This window comes from Lepidochelys kempii, chromosome 20 (genome assembly GCF_965140285.1).
Source record: "Lepidochelys kempii isolate rLepKem1 chromosome 20, rLepKem1.hap1, whole genome shotgun sequence".
NCBI lineage: Eukaryota > Metazoa > Chordata > Testudines > Cheloniidae > Lepidochelys > Lepidochelys kempii.
The window spans coordinates 15806392-15821946 of record NC_136399.1 but is presented as its reverse complement, the minus strand read 5'-3'; the positions used below and the strand labels follow the sequence as shown (position 1 = coordinate 15821946).

The 15555-nt window shown below is 59.7% G+C and overlaps 1 pseudogene; it reads left to right on the top strand.

Moving 5' to 3' along the window:
* Positions 1–471: 471 nt before the first annotated feature.
* LOC140901061 (syntaxin-binding protein 2-like) lies at positions 472–13449 on the top strand (annotated as a pseudogene).
* The last annotated feature ends 2106 nt before the right edge of the window (positions 13450–15555 follow it).

Here is a 15555-nt window from a genome sequence, read left to right as displayed (position 1 = left end):
CCTGCCCGAGGCCCCCGCCTCCCTCTGCGCCCCACATGACCAGGTGGGGGTTCAGTGGGGACCTGCGTGGCCCTGTCACTGGGCGCCCGCCCCTTGGTGCCCAGGCCCAGCCCTCGCAGCGCCAGAAGTGGGGGGCTGCGGCGTTCGGCCGTCTTCAGCCTTGCAGACATCGACCCGCCAGCACCCCAGTTGCTTTATACTGAAATCAGTCACTGGGGGGGCTGGGCCCGTCCATCAGTGACACAAGGGGGGGCCGGGCCCATCCACCAGTGACTGATTTCAGCGTCACTAGGGGCCGTCGTCCAGCGTCACAGACACTCCCCAGAGCATGGCAGGGAGAGGCCAGGGCGTGCCCAAGGACAGGAGCAGAGCCGGGGCAGGACCCAGGAGTCCTGACTCCAGCCCCACCCCGCACACAGCTGAGTCCTACTTCTACCCACAGGGCTCGAGGGGACGTGGCAAGAGGCGGAGATGGCCCCGTCCGGACTGAAGGCGGTGGTGCGCAAGAGTGAGTGCGGAGCCGGGGGGTCTGAGTGTGGAGCCGGTCGGGGGCAGGGTCTGGTTGGGTGTGGGTCTGGGGGGGCAGGGCCCAGTTGGGGAGCCCTGGGAGGGGTGCTCCTGGGTGTGTCTCACCCTCGGGGAGGATTAGGAGTCAGTCGGAGCAGAGAGCTCCCCCCCGCCTGCCTGTCACACACCAGGAAGGGGAGGAGGCTGTCTGCCCCACCCCCAAGGGCTGCCCCCTCCCATAGGAGCTGCATTTTGTGGGGGCGTCATCGTCGTCATCTCTTTCCATCAGGATGACTCCCACCAGGGCCAGTGCAAGGATATTTTGTGCACTAGGCGAAACTTCCACCTTGCACATTCCCCCCCCCACCCCCGACAACCTCTGAAAACTAGTAAAGTTAGCATTATAAACAGCCTGTCAGAACGGGTAACGGCTGCGCGCAAGGAGAAAAATGACGTCATAGCCACTTCGTAACATAGTAAAGCAGTACACTTCTGCCCAGCCCCAACACAGAGCTGGCGTAGGCTATAGCTGTAATGTAGGAGAGATCAAGGTAAAGCCTTACACTTCAGAAGCCCAACCCACTTCTGTTACTTCAGAAGCCCAACCCACTGCTGAATCTCCAGCCCAGGCTGCAGTGGACGGGGCCTGTGGCTAAATCCAGACCACAGACCTGGGGTTTAAAAGACCCTTGCAAAGTGGATTCAATTCTGATGTTCCATGGTTGCCCCCAGAACTGGGACAGAGCAAAAGTGGCCCACAGCTCAGGACGGCCGGTGGTGCTAATAACCCTTAGCTCTTCTCTTAGCTTTTCCTCACTAAATCGCACAATTAGGAGGGCCTGACATGTGACTTCTGAATACTTGGGGTGGGCCATACTGCCCTGGTTCAAGAGGGGTCTCTGAACAGGAATAGCAGGGGGCTGCGGGTCAGGAGTGAAGGGCATCTGAGAGCTGTGAGGGGGGGAACCCAGGACTGGAATAGCTGCGGGTCAGGAGTGAGGGGCACTGGTGGAGCTGGGAATGGGGGGGGTAAGCAAAGGGCTGGGATAGCAGGGGGCTGCAGTCAGGAGTGAGGGGCATCTGCAGAGCCGTGAGGCAGGGATCCCAGGACTGGAATAGCTGCAGGTCAGGAGTGAGGCAGAGCTGGTGGGGGACAGACCAGGGCTGGCATAGCAGGGGGCTGTGGACAGGAGTGAGGGGCACTGGCGGAGCTGGGAGTGGGTGGGAGCCAGGGCTGGGATAGCAAGGGCTCCAGTCAGTAGTGAGGGGCACTGGCACAGCTGGTGGGGGCAGTCCAGGGCTGGCGTGGGGAGGGGGGGGTGTAGCTGCAGTTCAGGGTCGAAATGCGTGGAGAAAGCAGGTTTGTGTCTGCCTTCGCCATGTCTAGATCCAGTCTGTGCTGCCAGCCCCTTACCGTGCACTCGAGCCCCACGTGCCCCAGTGAACGGGGCGTCCGCATGCCGCAGGTGTAAAGGACTGCAGGAAAGCAGCAGGGAGGCCAGCGCGTCCTGGTGCAGAATAGCCCCTGGAGCCTCATTAGGACCAAGCAGCCAAGTCCTGATGGGCTAGAGGTGGGGTAGGGAGAGGCATTGCTTGAGTTATGGGGGAAACATAGTGTGTTGGGCAGTGCACTCACGCACACCAGCTACCGGGAGTGGGAGTGAGAGTGAGAGCACAGGTCAGGGTCTCGGGGCTATTGCCCTACGGGGCCAGCCAGAATCAGGTGCTTCGTAGGGGTAAAACAAACAGATGTATTATGGTAGCACCCAGGAGTCCCAGTCATGGACCAAGGCCCCATTTTGCAAGGCGTTGTACATTATTCATTAGGTGTATTACAGTGGTGCCCAGGAGCGCCAGTCATCACCAACAAAAAGATGGTGCTTGGCCCGAAGAGCTGACTATCTAATTGCTTAGCTGGGCTGTGGAAGGTGCCCAGGAGACAGGCCAGCAGTTCCCTGAGTGGGGCATGCCTTGGAGGGGTTCTATGTGCAGGACTCAGAATTTGAAGTCTTTGTTGTGTTGCTGTCCCCCATACACAGTGAGGGTCCCTGGATCCCCTCCAGTCAAGAGGTGCTGGACAGGATCTGTTTTCTTCCTGCACGGGGCCAGATCCTTAGTTCAGCTGCGCTCGTATCCAGCCTGGCAGAAAGGAAGGGGGATCAGACCCATGGCCCATCTAGCCTGTCACCCCACCACGATCGCTGACTGGGGGCTCTGCTAGGAGCACAACACTATCTGGCCTGAAAGCAGCCTCTGAGCCACTTCCCCGAGGCGTCCTTCCACCAGCCAGTGGGTCCTGGCTCAGGGCACAGCCGTCCCGTCTGAGCCCCACCACTAATCCCCGTCTCTTTCCCTCGCAGAGATCCTCAGCGTTGTCCTCGTGAAGAAGGAAAGAGAATGGAAGGTAAGGAGGCCGAACCTGTTGCCCTGGTGTCCCCCTGGGGATATGCTGTATCCATATATCATGCTCCTCCCCCTCCAGCCTCTTGAGATTCATTAGGAACCTGAGCTTTTCCAGGCTGGATCAGATCCCTGCTCTGTCTAGCCCATCATCCGTCCCCAGCTAGGCTTGGGTATGTCTGCCTTCCCACCGCGCTGGATCAGACCCAGCTTGTCCAGCTAGCCCCATATCTCCCCCACACACACACACCGGATCAGACCACTGGGACCAGTGAATCAGCCTGGGTGGGAGGAGGAGCAGGAGAGTGCCAAGCATGGGGCAGTATGCACCATTGGCCAGGCAGGTTATTGAGCCCCCGGCATGGACTGGGCCGGGGGATGTGGAGCAGCGGGTTAGGCCGGTGCGGCAGAGGGAGCATTCGGCACGGCAGGAAGGTGGTGGAGATGTTGGGCCAATGGCCTACAGGGCTTTCCTAGGGGAACACGGAGACTCCCCTTGTTCCATTTCTCTGTGCGCAGCACAACGTCAGGATGGGAATGGGGCCAGTAGGGGCTCCCTAGGAGGCTGCTTCCCCGGAGCTGGGCTTCATGTTCTTTGCCACGTGAGGCACAGACTGTCCCCCAGACCTCTCCGCAGTGCAATCCTGTGGGGATTGGATGGGCAGGTGCAGCAGGCGGAGAGAGGCGACCTCAGCTGAGACTCAAAGCGAAGGAGACTCGATGAGGCAGAGGCTCAGGGAGCAGGGGCTGTTGGGGAGGAGGCTCCTGCATCTGCAGCAGCAAGGTGAGTGGAGGGAGACCAGGGGCAGGGGGCGCTGGCAGAGCAGGGTGAAGCCCAGAACCCGCAGGGGCTGCCCGCGGAGGGAGCGCTGTAGGAGAGGACTGCAAGCTGGGGCCTGGGGCTTGGGACAGGGCAGCCAGGTTCTCACCTGTCACAATGGCTGGTCGAGGGGTCTGAACAGGTTCCAAACACCCTGCCAGGCTAGCTGGCGTGGCGAAGCTGCAGGTGCCCAGCATGGCGCCCGGGGAGGGAGGGGGCCCTGATGGTAGTTGCCTGGGATTGCTGCTCGGCCGGCTGTTCCCTGGGCACTGCTCAGAGCCCACTTAGTTCAGCAGCAAGGCAATGCCAGGCCCCATCTGTGGCCGGGCATGGACACTTCTGTGGCAGCGAGAGACATGACTGGGCCCTAAGGATGTCCCGGGCACATGGGGACAAGCCCTGCTCCAGGTGGGGAGGGAGCCCAGAGCCAGGGGGGTAAAAACCAGCCCACCTCCTGATGGCATCATGCTAGGCCCTGAGTCCCCAGGGGCTGGGCATGGGCTGGGCCATTTGAGCAGCAGGGAGGGGCCTCGGCAGGTGCTGACACACCCTTTCTTCCCCCTTTGCAGTCGGTGCAGGCTTTGATCAATGACTTCCAGGGCACCCCCACCTTCAACTACAAGGCAGTTCACGTCTTCTTCCTCAGCCGTGAGTATCGGGGGTCGGGGGATCCCCCAGCTGGGAGCCTGGACAGCGGCACACTGGAGCCTGGGGGTGGGGGAGACTCTCTCTGCCGGCAGGCCAGTGCGCAGCACCCTGATTATGCTCTGCCCTCCTGCAGGGGATGCAGCCCCAGCAGGCCAGACCGAATGAGGTCAGGCTTGACAAAGCCCTGGCTGAGATGATTTAACTGGGAATTGGTCCTGCTTCGAGCAGGGGGTTGGACTAGATGACCTTCTGGGGTCCCTTCCAACCCTGATATTCTATGATTCTATGACGCCACCTATCCCTTCCCCCCCTTCTCCCCCACGGGCCTGCCTCCAGCCAGCACGGCTCACAGACACCTGCAGCATGTGCCCAGAAAGGAGGCCTCTGGCTACCATTCCCAGCATGCATTGCTCCATCAGTCCCAACTCGGTGGGGGGATGGGACAGCACCAGAATACCCAGTGTGTCAGGGTCAGATCTGCTTCTCCCCATTACAGCGGCAGGGGGAGCCCAAGTCCCTGTTCCTCCTTGTGCATCATCCTATGTTGTACACTCTGGTCACTCAGCCCTGCCGGGGGGCTGAGGGCAGGGTGTGAGACAGGGGCTGCGTAGGAGAGATTGTGGCTCCCCCTCGCTGCTGATGCTGCAGAAGGCAAGAACCCGGCATGACTCTGGTTCGGGGGGGCTGGACTCATCGTTGACTCCTGTGTGGCCCTGCTGGCTCGCCCAGGTTCCCCACAGGCGTGCAGCACTACTGCCCCTGCTGTGCCCGGTCTGGCCCCGTCCGTGGGGGCTGGTGCTGTGCTGGGGGTCCTGAGCCCTGTGCCTGTCACTCCCACCCACTGCCTCTGCCTTGCAGCCTGTCCTGAGCCTCTGTTCAAGGAGCTGAGGAAGTCACGGATCACCAAGGTCATCAAAACCCTCAAGGAGATCAACATGGCCTTCCTGCCTTACGAGAGCCGGGTGAGGGGTGGCCGGGCTTTGGAGGAGCAGGTCCGCGCGGCGGATGGTGACGTACGACACCCCACCCTTAGTGGTTCATGTGGCTTGGCGGGGGAACCTTTCCCTTCTAGGGCCCCGGGTTTGACGCCAGCACAGGGCAGCAGGGACTAGCTGGCTGCTCACACCCTGTGAGACCTGGAATCGCTGGCTTGCACCTGGTGGGGATGGTAGATGTATGGGGGAGGAGGGCCCTGCCTCCCTGGCTTTACCAGCTCTTACTGGTGGTTTATACTAGGCCTGCAAGACAGCCCGATACTCTACACGCCTGCCCTTTACCCAACCACCCCATCCCCTCCTTGTGTCATCAGTGGATTTCCCCCCTCCTGCCCCTGAGGGGCAGGACTGGGGTGTCAGCCCCATTGCATTGATGGGGAAACTGAGGCACAGAGAGACATGAGCCTGGTCTACATACAAAAGCTTTGTTGGTATGGGTTTGTTACGGGGACATGAGAGAAAAAATCCCCCTGTAACTGATGCAGCTGTGGTGGCAGAGCCCCTGGGTAGGTGCCGTTACGCTGGCAAAGCAGTCCTTTCGCCACTCTAGCTGATTTCATCTGGGGTACCGGTGCCAGCTGTGCCAAGAGAAGCTTTGGCTGGTAGAAGCTGAGTGTCCGTCAGGAGGCTATGCTGGCTCACCCGTCCCGTTGCGCCAGCAAACCCTTCATGGGCCGATACTATTTATTGGTGTCCAAGCACGTTTGTCCCCATGGCTCGTTCTGTTCGGCCAGTGAAATAAGCGACAGCGGCAGACGCGCCTTGATGCCGGGTTTGCCCGTGGCTATGCTGGGGCTTTCGCCAGACGAGAAGCGTCGCCAAGCCCCTTCCCCCAACATTGAGGACACCTGGGAGTCTGCAGCCAAGTAAGGACCTGAACCTGGGGCATCTTTATCCCAGGCTGGTACATGAATCTCTGGCTCGCTATCCCTCTACCACAACAGGAGTGGCACTGGCAAAGGGATCTCTTCCTCACTAGGGGCTCGCTACAGCTCCACCAGGCTGGCCTGATCCAACAGCGCGTCTATGGGGCACAGCTGGCCTGGCTGCAAGCAGTTGGCACTGGGGTCTGATCTCTGCTCTCCCCTGTCCCCAAGGTGTACTCCCTGGACAGGCCATAGAGCTTCCACAACTGGTTCAGCCCCTACCGCTTTTTCGAAAAGAACAAGCAGATGGAGAATCTGGCAGAGCAGATTGCCACATTGTGTGAAACCCTGGAGGAGTATCCAGCCATCCTCTACAGGAAGTGAGTGTGCCCAGGGGAAAGGGTACCCAGGTATCCCCTATAGGAAGTGAGTGTGCCATGGAGAAGTACCCAGCCATCCTCTACAGGAAGTGAGTGTGCCCAAAGGGCGAGGGTACCTGGTTACCTCCTACAGGAAGTGCATGTGCCCCTGGGGGAGGAGCTGTTTCTGACCCACAGGGTTTGTCTTTGCTGCAGGGACCATGAAGATAACTTCCACTTGGTGCACGCTGTGCTGGCCAAACTCAAGGCGTTCAAGGCATACGAGCCCAGCATGGGAGAGGTGAGCGAGCTGTGCTGGCCACGCCCTTGCCATGGGACAGAGCCGCGGGGGAGCACATGAGAAGTAGAAGGAGGGAGGAGTGATTTAGAACCTGCTCGGAGATCCTGGCGGGGGGAGGGGTGGGGTCTAGACACCCTTGGAGATCCTGAGGGGTTGGCAGAACAATAGCATTCCCTGTGTGGCTGGATTAATGGCCACAGCCCTTCTGGGCAAGTCACCTCCCCTATTTACCCCTCAGTTTCCACATCTGTAAAAGGGAGATAATGCTACCAATCTCGGGCAGGGGGGCCCCCTCTGGGATAGCTGGCTCCCATGGCACAGATGCTCTGTAACTCACAGCTGGCAGTACAGGCCTGCCTCCAGAGGGGAGCCTGGCACACACCTGGCTGCCCAAACCATCTACCCAGGGAAGAGACTGACAGCATGCTTGTTAACCACCGGAGCTACTTGCTGCAGCAGAGCTGGCTCCAGCCTGCAGCCCCAGTCTGATCTGGGCTATTCTCAGGAGCTGATAGCGGCACTGGGGAGGGAAAATCCTGCTCTGTGCACACCCTGCTGCTGTGACTCCCGTTGAGTCCCCCCAGGGATATTCCTGAGGCTCTTGCCAAGCCTCCCTGTCACAGGTGAAAGCACTATCCCCATGTTACACGGGGGAAACTGAGGCATGGAGCAGCATGCCAGGAGTAGGTGGCAGAGGCAGGAATAGGAATAGCCCAGATCAGGGGGACGGGGGCTCCCATTGCACTGCCAGGGGGAACTAGAGAGACCCCTGACCCCAGCGCCCGAGAGAACCTGTTGAGGGAGGAGCAGCAAGAACCTAAATTCGATCATTAACTGGGTGGGGTTCAGTGGGTTAGAGCGGATGGTTCTGGGAGCCAGGACTCCTGGGTTTTATGCTCAGCTCTGGGAGGGCAGTGGGGTCTAGTGGGATAGAGGGGGCCTGGGAGCCAGGACTCCTGGGTTTACCCCCAGCTCTGAGAGGGGTGGGAAGAGCAGGATCTCAGGATTTGATCGGGGAACTAGGACTCCTGGGGCCACGGACTCGTGTGCCTGGGCTGTGGGTGCGTCCCAGGGGTGCTAGGGCTGACCTGTCTGTCCCCGTGCAGGTGTGGACAAGGAGAACCTCACCAAGCTGATCCAGCATGCCAACATCCAGCAGCAGAGAGACATCATCCACAACATGCTGTTCCTGGGCATCTCTCTCACGCCTGGGGTAAGGGACTGGAGCCAGGGGCCAGCAGCTGTACTCATGCCAGGGGGCAGATCTGTGCTGCACAGGGGAGCCCAGGCCATCCTGGAGGTGCCGCCCTATGGCAGTGAACTACTCCCAGCACAGAGGTGGCCTCTGTCCCTGTACAGTGGGGTGACGCCCTCCCCATAGGAGGGTGACCCCGAGTTACTCCCCATCTGGGGTGACTTCTTCTGCCCTGGCAGAGGATACTGGGAGTCAGGACCTCAGATCGCCAGCGAGCTGGAGCTGGTGACCACTGCTTGGGGTGGCCATGCGGCGAATGAGGGGAAGCAGCTCTGTTCTCCCATCAGTCTCTCTCTCTCTCTCTCTCTCTCTCTCACTCAGTGATCCATTCTGTTTTCTCTGCCTCTCCCCTGCCAGCCTGGCTGGCGCGACTCAGGTAGGCCACGCTCTCCCTGTCTGCCCCCGTTCCCAGCCCGCACCTCCTCCCTGCTGCCTCTCACCCCCTCTCCCTTCCTCCCCCAGAGCAGGCAGCTGCGACCGAAGAGGAAAGCGCGGCTGGAGTCCAGCTACCAGCTCTCCCACTGGATCCCCATGCTCAAGGACATCATGGAGGTACCGGGCCATCTGCTTCCTGGCCTTGGGGACTGGGGTCACACCTGGCAGGCTGGGCCCAAGGGGGTGGTTTGGGGGCAGCCATGTGTAGAGCCCTGCATATCCGTGCCCCATTTCTGCGGATAGTGGATTGGCTGCAGATACAACCGTGCAGGGCTGTACTCCCCAGCAGCGCCTGGCCCGCGGCATCTGGCTCAGGCAGCCCGGGGGACGCAGGGCACTCGGGGCCGCCGGCCCACAGCCAGTGGCTAGGCAACACGTCGGAGTTGGGGCTGTCCGGCACCCACTCGCCCCACCGCGCGGCTTCCTGTCCAGCAGCTCGAGCAGCACCAGTGTCCCCACCAGCTCCTGAGCAGCAGGATTTGGGATTGGAGAGGGTGAGGCCCCGGCACCCCACCCCTCCACCCCACTGTGATGCAACATGCTCTGCTGCTGCCGTGTACACTCGTGACCCCCCAGGAGCGGCACGTGATGAGAAACCCCTTCCCCCCCCAGCCCCCACCCCCTCCACACTGCCCCTTCTCCTCAAGACCCCGCCCCCACACTGCCCCTTCTCGAGACCCCGCCCCCTCCAAGCTGCCCCTTCTCCTAGAGACCCTGCCCCCTCCACACTGCCTCTTCCCTGCAAGACCCCTTCCCCACCCTCGCTAGCTGCTGTCGGTGTGGATGCGGATACAGGTAAAAGGCGGCTTGTGGATCGCAGGCTGATGCACATCCACATTTTTGTATCTGCGCAGGGCTCTAGCCATGTGAGGGGCTCATCAGCGAGTCCTCTCCTGCTGCCATCCTTAGGGGTCTTAAATCATAGACACGAGTGCAGGGGAGTTGTCTTACCCGGTGCTGAGATGCTGCCAGCTCTGGGGTGGGGTATGGGCAGTATATACAGGGGTTCCTCACCAGGGCTGAATTCTTCCTAAGGAGTGGCAGGCAGCTGTTAACAGCCGCCCAGCAGCGCTGCCCAAGAGTCTAGGGCAGGAGGTGATCAGTGTGTGGGGCTGGAAGTGCAGAGGATCCAGGCAGCACACTGTCGTGACTGGCATTGGAATCTGAATGGCTGGCAGGGTCCTTGGTCTAACCTCCAGTGAGGAGCAGCTGTGTGACGTTCATCTAAAGGATGAACTCCTGCAGCACAGTACTGGTCACTGACTGACCGGGGAGAGCACCCCCTGCAGAGCCCCCTGCCCACTCCCTGGGGTCATAGAGCACCCTCTGCTGACTCACTCGCACCTCCCAGCACCCAGTGGCTTTTCCTTAGAGGTCTCCTATCCAAGCACTGCCTGGGCCCAAACCTGCTTAGCTTGTGAAAGGTGACATGGTCACCCCTTCCCCCCACCCTTACTGGGGGCTGAGCCCCTCATCACCCAGTCCTGTGGGGCACTCCTCAAGGGGGTGGGGGGCACACTTAGTTGCCTTCAACCTACTGGCTTGGGGCTCCTCCAGGCCAAGAATTAACCCCCCGACCAGAGCTCCTGTCCCTGGCAGATCAGAGGTGGGAGGCTCCCAGGCCTCTGTTCCAGCATTGTGATGGTTCCTCCTGTGGGATTTTGGGGCAGGTAGTTGCAGTAACCTCAGTCCCATGCATAATCCAATCAGGGGCGCCCCCTTCTGCGCCAGCCACAGCTTGGCAGGCCTTAAGCTTCCCTGTACAAGTCAAAGCAGCGGACTAATGTAAAAGCCCCTATTATGTGGCATTAGGATGTATCATAGCCTGGGCCCCCTGCGTGGCTGGGACACACCTCATGGAGCAAGAGGCAGGGCCTGGATCTGCCCGCAGCAGGGAAGGGGCACTGAGGGCAGCCCCCTGCCTCCCCCACCCCAAGTGAGGGGCCCTGGATCTGGCTGCAGGAGGTCTCTGCCCTCCCCATAACGGTGGATGGGTAGGCAGGTCACAGCAGGGCACTGAGCAGCTGAGGGGGATGTGGAGAGTTGGGGGCATCACTGGAGGAGTCAGCGTGCTCTTTGCTGGCTCCCCATGCCCCACCCTGGAAAGTGGGCCCCAGGCTGCTCCCCCCCAGGGACTGTCAATCATTGAGTGAGGAGCCATCTCAGCCCCTCCGCCCCAATGGGGCCTGGCTTGGCCACCAGGTCAGAGGTTCCTGCTGCTTGGCCCCTGCTGATCTGTCCTCCCCTGCCAGGACATCCTTGAGGACAAACTGGACAAGAGTCTGTGGCCCTTCGTGTCAGACCCGGTCCCTACCACCAGCTCCCAGGCTGCTGTCAGGTAAGGCTGAGCCTGGCTGGGCTGTGGACAGCAGAGCCCTGACACACACACCCCAGGGTGTGGGAGCCTCTGTGCCTGGGAGTGCATGGCCAGGGCCCTGTCCTCTGCAGGGGAGGGGGTGCCCAAGAGCCTGGAGCCCTGGACCCCTCTTACCGTGTCCCCCACGCCCCAGCAGTCCCTCAACACACCAGGGTCCAGGATAGAGGAAAGGGACTGGACGAGCTTTAGACAGCACCCCCAGCCCAGGGCAGGTGCCACCCTCCCCTACTCCCTTCTGCCTCCCAACCTCCTCCAGGCCCTGCCCTTCCATGCGGCATTCCCTCAGCGAGCCCCTAGTATTCACACTGCCCCTCTCTCCCCCCAGCCCCCGCTTTGGGCAGTGCCCACCCCTACACCTGGCATTCCCTCAGCGAGCCCCTGGTATCCACACTGCCCCTCTCTCCCCCAGCTCCTGCTTCAGGCATTGGCACAAGAACAAGCCAGCGACTGAGTACCAGATGGGCCCGCGCCTCATCATCTACGTGCTGGGTGGGGTGTCCATGTCTGAGATGCGCTGCGCCTACGAATTGACCCCGGCCACCAGGGGCAAGTGGGAGGTGGTGATCGGTGAGTAGGGCGAGACCTGGGGGGAAGGGTGGCTGGAATGCCCAGGTCAGGGACAGTTGGGACCCCTGGGTGGGGGAGACCCTAAAACTGCCTGCCCAGCACCCACAGGGGGCCCATGCTACCCTCTGTCCTCCCGCACCCAGGGGTCTGGGAACAGATGTGCTTGTCCCACAAGGCCTGTATCTAGCCACCTGATCTCCTGGCCGCTGGCTCCCCAGGCCTCTCATTGCCCAGGGACCATGTGTGGGGGCCCAGTCAGACACCCCCAGTAACTCCCATAGGGATATGGCTCACCCCCTGCACACACCCCTCGAAGACCCAAGGGTGAGGAACACTGTCAGCGCGTGGATTCTTGCCTGGCTGTGCAGGGTACAGCGGCACGAGGGGTGCGGTGCCAGGCCACAGTGTAGGCATATTCCAATATTTGTGATTCTGTTCATAAGAAATTGTAAACCTGCAATATTGATTTATAATATTTATTAAATCTGCATTTATAATTCTTCTTTTTGACATAATTGTAAATCTGCAATATTGATTTACAATTCTGTATTAAAGCTTGCAAACCGTACCTTGCAAACCGCTCAATTGGCTTTGCTTTCTCTAAATTGATACTTTCTCTCACTTGTTATTAAGATGGACGCTTGGAAAACCAAACCGCTCATATTGACTCTGAATTGATACTTTCTCACTTGTTATTAAGTTGGACGCTTGTAAAACTAAACGGCTTAATTGACTCTGCTTTCTCTGTATTGGCGCTTTCCATTGATTGTAATGGAGATTGACATGCTTTTTAACTAACTTCACTTTATGTTCAATTGGCTCTACTTTGCAAACGGATACTTTGTAATGGAGATTGACATGCTTGTTTGTAACACCCATGAAGAACCGCGAATTGGAGCGGCGCTCATAGAAATGTCACATAGAGACTCCCACCTTCTATAGTTTGGATCAGGAATGTTAAAAAAACGGGGAGTCTCAAATAAATAACACCTTTGTATAATAAAAGAAAGGCAATACCGAAGGAATGTCAAGAGACAGGGAGTCTCAAATAAAATAACAATACTCGGTGAAATGAGAAATGTGTTTTTTTTTATTAAAGTAAGGAATGTATGTGAATGAATGGTGGGTTTTGAATAAACAGGGAAGTGCCAGCCTAGGAATTTAACATCGATTGGCCGAAGAAGACGCCAGGTGGAGACAACCAGAGAACCCCACCGGAGGGCAAACTGGGATCCACCCGACCAATTCAAAGGATGAAGAAAGCTGATGAGCACCTGACAGCCGTCCTGGAGCAGTCATGACTAACAATATGACAAAGCAAATTCCACGGACTGGCATAGGAAGAAATTCCTATAAAAATGGACACTAAGGACTGAGAACTTTGAGTCTCCAGTTCTGCCACTACCCTTCAGGAGCATCGGATGCGCATCTGACATGGACTCGGCTCCACTCTCGTGTACAGGTTACCTGGCCAGTACCCTGTCACGAGCAACCTCTAGGCTGGTAACTATAAACCCCTATGCAGAACTGGTATGAATGAATGAATGAATGAATGAATATATAGATATATATATAATTAAGTAAGGAATAAGTAACGATAGGACAGTGTGAGTTTTATATTTCTTTATTATATTTACAATAAATGTGGCATTTTGCCTTTTCCCTTTAATAAGATCCTGCTGGTTTTTATTTTATTGGTACAACAACAGGGGGTAGGAGAGAGTCCCTCCCCTCCTGCACTAGAGCAGGGTCCAGCTGCAAAAATGGGGGTGATGGTGATGCCAGCCTCATACCCGCGCCACTGTGCCGACCGCTGCCAACCACCTCTCTCTCCCCCAGGTTCCAGTCACATCCTGACCCCCAAGCGCTTCCTGGATGACATCCAAACCCTCAACCAGCTAGACCCCGAGGAGGCCTAGAGGCAGCCCCCTCCCCCCAGAGACTCTGCCCCCCACAGCTCCAGCTCGCTGTCCCCAGCTCCACCTCCTCTTCTCAACAAGGCACCTTCCCCCCTACTCCTGGCTGCGGTGTCAGTTCTTGGGGGGGGGGGGGGAATGACTCCTTGGCTGTTAGGGCAGAGGGCAGGCCAGGCTCCCTCCCTCTGGCACAGCCTCTAGGGCTGTCACCCTTTGTGCCCTGTGGCCACCCTGCTCCCGATGGGGTAGGGGCAGAGTCTGGCTCCATTATCTACCAGCTTCAGCCATTCCTACCTCCCCTGCCTGGGACCCAAAGCACAGCACCTCCCCCTCCCCCTCCTGTCAGCCCTCCGCTAGTGATGCGGGGCACGCAGAGGCTGCTACCACCATCTGGCTTTGGGGCGGTTGTGACCCAGCCACTGAGCCCCAAGCTGTGTCTGTCCAGTCTGCAAAGGATTAAAGAGAACCCCCCTTCTGCCCCCATATCATCCCCATTCACCGCCTTGGGGTGCTGGCCCAGCCCTGGTCCCTGCACCCCTCCCATCACAGCCTGGCACCCTGGCCTCTTGGCCCTGTCCCCCAGTGGGGACCTCGGCTCCCGAAGGGGGGAGGGGTCCTAGCAGGAGTTGCAGTCAGAGTGCCCAAGTAAGTGGGGGTGGAGCCAGGACTGCGTAGGAGGCGCGTCCAGGGTTGGTCAGGAGCAGGTAGAGTGACCAGATGTCCCGATTTTATAGGGAGAGTCCTGATATTCGGAGCTTTTTCTTATCTAGGCTCTTATTACCCCCCACCCCTTGTCCCTATTTTTCACACTTGCTGTCTGGTCACCCTAGCAGCAGGGCAGAGCGGGCTCGCCACCTGATGGGCCTGGATCAAATGCCCCTGCCCAGTGCAGACACCTCCCCACTGCCTTTCCCTGGGTATCAGAGCCACGCCCTGGGCACCTGGAGCCCCAGCTCCATCTGAGGCAGCCAGCTCCAGCCCCCTTGGGTCTGATCAAGCCCTGAGCCAAGCCTCACCCCCTGAATCCCATGGGCCCTAGAGATCCTCTCCCTCTTGCCTGCCAGGCGGGCTGTGCTGGGGCAAGCGCTGGCAGGAGTGATCCCAGGTAAAGGCAGTGACCTCCTTTACTGGGAGTGACCTCCAGGGGGTGGGGGGCGCAGGGGGAGAGTTTGTTTGTTCGCAGCTCTGAGCCCCTGCCCCTCCCCCACCCATTATCACAAAGTCAGTGCTGGCCCTGCCCCCGGCTACTGCCCTGCTGGGCATGTGCCTGGGCCAATGAAGTGCATTGCCAAAGGCTGGCCGAGGTCTCTGCTGCTGTTCACAGGCAGGGGAAGGGAGGGCACAGGGCGGGGCAGGTGGCTGAGGGCCCAGGGAGCGGGATCTCCCCAACTCCCCCTCCAGCCCTGCTGCAGGTCCCAGGCGTCCTGGCTCCGAGTCACCAGGCCAGCGCTGCCTCCCCGCACCCGGGAGCAGGGTGGGGCAGTGGCTGCTCCTTTCACTGTTGGACCAGGGCCTGGGGGCTGCTCTGCTCTGGCCTGTGGTCGCCCCCTGCTGGTGCAGTGCTGGCTCACCCAGCCGTGCCCCAGAACCTCCACAGTTCCCTGTGTCCCCCTGCTCCTAGTGCCTTGTTCTGCCTCTGGTCCGTGTGCCAGGGGGACCAGGAGGGAGCCTCAGGAGTTCCCCCAAGCTAGCTATGGGATCCCCATCAAGTGTGGGGTTGGGACAGGCACTGAGCGAGCACCAGGGCCCAGCCCCCAGGCTGGCCCCACAGGGAACCATACCCACCCAGCCCCTGCCCCTCCCAGAATCAGCGCTGGAACCCAGCCCTCTGCGTCCCAGCCCCTGCTCTAACCACTAGCCCCTGCTTCCCGCTCAGATGTGGGACAGAACACCTGCCTCCTTGGTCCCCCTCTAGGGCTTGGCCTTTGCCCCAACCCCCACCTCCTCCATCCTCCTGTGCCTAGAGCTGCCCCAGGGTCCCGCCACCCCGGCTGCTGCTGGCCCCCAGCCCTTGGGGCCCTGGCTGGCACCTGCATTGTGTGAGCAGCTGTGTAGGCTCGTCCCACCAGCCAGGCCAGGGCTCCCCTCTGGCACCCTCTAGCCTGTGCC